Source organism: Chiloscyllium plagiosum, chromosome 32 (genome assembly GCF_004010195.1).
Source record: "Chiloscyllium plagiosum isolate BGI_BamShark_2017 chromosome 32, ASM401019v2, whole genome shotgun sequence".
Taxonomy (NCBI): Eukaryota; Metazoa; Chordata; class Chondrichthyes; order Orectolobiformes; family Hemiscylliidae; genus Chiloscyllium; species Chiloscyllium plagiosum.
In genome coordinates this window covers 44,287,728-44,291,837 of record NC_057741.1, presented here as the reverse complement: position 1 = coordinate 44,291,837, position 4,110 = coordinate 44,287,728, and the positions used below count along the sequence as shown (strand labels likewise).

The 4,110-nt window shown below is 41.3% G+C and overlaps 1 protein-coding gene across 2 annotated transcripts in view; it reads left to right on the top strand.

The window, feature by feature from the left end:
* The window catches only part of homer2 (homer scaffold protein 2), a 68,126-nt gene that overhangs the window by 47,758 nt on the left and 16,258 nt on the right, over positions 1-4,110 (top strand). The window lies entirely within an intron of this gene.

Below are 4,110 nucleotides of genomic sequence, written 5' to 3'. Positions count from 1 at the left end.
AGAGCATTCCAAAGACTCTCAGCTCCCTGATTTTTAAAGAGTGACCAGCTCTACATTCTCCTGTAAGCAGGAATGTCAACCCTGTGAAGACTCCTCAGGATCTTGTATGTTTCAATCAATTGCCTCTTGCTCTTCTAAACTTCAGTATATGTAAGTTTAGCCTTTCCAAATCATCCTTCAAAGGCATCCCTCTCATTCCAGATATTAGTCTGGTGAACTTTATCTGAACTGCCTCCGATATATTTACATCCTTAAGTAAAGTGAGCAGTACTGCAGATGTGGTCTCAGCAGTGCTTTGTCTAACTGAAGCATAACCTCCCTACTTTTATGTGAAATTCCCATCGCAATAAACAATAACATTCTATTAGTTTTCTTGAGTAATTACTGTACCTGCATACTTAACCTTTTGCGATTCATGCACAAGGATACCCAGATCACTCTGCAATGTCTCACCATTTAGATGATCAGCCTTGCTGTCTTTCACCACTTAGATAGCAGACAGAAAGCAGGAAACTCTAGGCCAGTTAGGCTGCATCACTGGAAAATTGCTGTAAGTCATAACTAAGGAAATCATAGGATATTTAGAAAATCATAACCAAGCAAATTCAGCATTTTGTGAAAGGGGAGTCATGTTTGACAAGCAGGGTGGATAAGAGAGCCAGTAGGTATGCCTGTTGGAAGTTCAAATACACTATTTGACACAGTGCTACATATAAGGTTCCTTCACAAAATGGGAGCTTGTGATGTTGGGGCATGTTCACATGGATAGAGGATCAGCCAACTGGAAACAGTTGGAATAAGTATTTCGTTTTTCAGGATCAATAAGTATTTGGGTTTCAAAGGGATCAATAGTGGGACCTCAGTTATTGACAACCTGTCATTATGACTGAGATGAAAGGACAGACTGTATTGTAGCCATATTTTTCCAACAATATAAAGGTAGGAAAGTAAGTTGAGAAAGAAAGTGAGCAAGATGCAAAATGTTTGCCAAGGGGTATAGGTGGGTTCAGTGAATGGGAAAAAGTTGGCAGATGAATTATAATGTGGCAAAATCTGATTGTCCACTTTGGAGAAAAATAGAAAAGCAGAATATGATTTAAATGGAGAGTCTGCAAAATGCTGCAGTCCAGGGAGATCTGTGTGTCCTTATACATGAATCAAAAGGTTACCACAAGTAATTAACAAATCAAATTGAATGTTGATCTTAATTGCCAGGGGGATGAATCATAAAATTAGGGAAGTTTTGTTACAACTGTACAAAGTATTGGTGAGACCATACCTGGAGTACATTTATATTTTAGCCTCCTTATTTAAGGAGGGATATATTTGCATTGGATGCAGTTTAGAGACATTCATTAAGTTAGTTTTTGGAAAATGGAGTCATTTCATGGAGTCATCGAGATTGACAGCACAGAAAAAGGCCCTTTGGCATATTGAGCCCATTGAACATGCTCCATCATGGCTGAACATTCAACTCAATTCCCCATTCTCACTGGTGAAAAACAACCACCTAGCTATTCTAATCCCATTTTTAAGGCACTTGATCCTTAGCCTTGTATGCTTTGGCATTGTAAGTGCATATCTAAATACTTCATTAATGTTATGAGGGTTTCTGCCTCTGCCACTCTTGCAGGCAATAAATTCCAGATTCCCAAATTCCTGCCTGAATTTTTTTCCCACTAAACCTCCTGTCCCATAGCTTAATTCTATGTCCCTGCTTAATGATCCTTCACCAAGAGAATAAGTTTCTTCCTATCTACCCTTTCTATGCCCCTCATAATTTTAGACATCTCAATCACGGAAAGATGTTGTGAAACTTGAAAGGGTTCAGAAAAGATTTACAAGGATGTTGCCAAGGTTGAAGGATTTGAGCTATAGGGAGAGGCTGAACAGGCTGGGGCTGTTTTCCCTGGACCATTGGAGGTTGAGGGGTGACCTTATAGAGGTTTACAAAATTATGAGGGGATGGATAGGATAAATAGACAAAGTCTTTTCCCTGGGATGGGGGAGTCAAGAACTAGAGGATGAGAGGGGAAAGACATAAAAGAGACCTAAGGGGCAACTTTTTCACACAGGGAGTGCTACGTGCATAGAATGAGCTGCCAGAGGATGTGGTGGAGGCTGGTACAATTGCAACATTTAAAAGGCATTTGGATGGGTATATGAATAGGAAGGGTTTGGAGGGATATGGGCCGTCTGCTGGCAGGTGGGACTAGATTGGGTTGGGATATCTGGTCGGCATGGACGCGTTGGACCGAAGGGTTTGTTTCCATGTTGTACATCTCTATGACTCTACCATGAGGAACCTTGTCAAACGCCTTACTGAAGCCCATATAGATCACATCCACCACTCTGCCCTCATCAATCCTCTTCATTATTTCTTCAAAAAACTCAATCAAGTTTGTGAGACATGATTTCCCAAGCACAAACCCATGTTGACTATCCCTAATTAGACCTTGCCTTTCCAAATATATGTAAATCCTGTCCCTCAGGATTCCCTCCAACAACTTGCCCACCACTAGTGTCAGGTTCACCGGTCTAATTGTTCCCTGGCTTGTCCTTGCCACATTTCTTAAATAATGACACCACATTAAGCAACCTCCAGTCTTCCAGGACCTTGCCCGTGGCTGTCAATGATCCAAATATCTCAGCAAGGGGCCCAGCGATCACTTCCCTAGCTTCCCACAGAGTTCTAGGGTACACCTGATCAGGTCCCAGGGATTTATCCACCTTTATGTGTTATAAGATGCCAAACACCATCTCCTCTATTATATGAACATTTTTCAACATGTCCTTGTGACTTAATATTGATTTGTTAGGACTGTAAGTCCAGCCTTAAAATTTTGTGTAGATAGTTAATGTTATAGAATTTCCAATTCAAATTTCTGTATGTGATAGAGTTATGGTGTTTTAACATAAACAAGGCACTTCTAGTTAGATTTAGAATTCTTACAGTGTGGAAACAGGCCTTTCAGCCCAACAAGTCCACACCACCCCTCTGAAGAGCAACCCACCCAGACCCATTCCCCTACACCTAACACTACGGGTGATTTAGCATGGCCAATTCACCTGACCCTCACATTTTGGACTGTGGGAGGAAACCGGAATAAACCCGTGCAGACATGGGGAGAATGTGCAAACTCCACACAGACGGCTGCCTGAGGCAGGAATTGAACCCGGGACTCTGCTGCTGTGAGGCAGCAGTGCTAACCACTGTGCCACCATATGTAAGTAGTAGTAAGGCTGAAATAAAAGCAAGGATCCATATTTTGATGAGTTAAGATATGTCTAGGGAGCTCTGGACCCTGATTCTCACATCACAGAGAGATATTGGAGTGTCAGAGACTGAGGAGTGACTTTATAGAATTTCATAAAATAACGATGGGCATGGTTAGGGTAAGTAGACAAGGTCTTTTTTCCAGGATAGTGGAATCCAAATCTAGACAGCATGGGTTTAAGGTGAGAAGGGAAAGATTTAAAAATTACCTGAGGGGTAATATTTTCATGCAGAGGTTGGTGCGTGTGTGGAATGAATTGCCAGAGGAAGTGGTTGAGTCTGGTACAATTACAAAATTTACAAGGCATCTGGATGGGTATGTGCATAGAAAGGGTTTAGAGGGATATGGGCCAAATGCTGGCAAATGGGACTAGAGTAATTTAGGATATCTGGTCAGCATGTTGGACAAGTTGGACTGAAGGGATTGTTTTTATGCTGTCTGACCCCATGATTCTATGACTCTGTAAATATAAATTCAAATTTCAGAGATTTATTATTTGATTTATTGTTGTCACATGGTACCAATATACAGTGAAAAGTGTTGTTTTGCATGCTAATCATACATAGGTACATCAGATTAATGGAACAAAATGCAGAATACAGTGTTACAGCTACAGAGAAGGTGCAGAGAAAGATCATCCCTGGTATAGAAGGTTAGAAGGTTGGGTGAGCAAGTTTGCGGATGATACGAAAGTCGGAGGAGTTGTAGACAGTGAGGAAGGATGTGTCACGTTACAGCGGGATATAGATAAGCTGCAGAACTGGGCAGAAAGGTGGCAAATGGAGTTCAATGTAGCTAAGTGTGAGGTGATTCACTTTGGTAAGAGTAATAA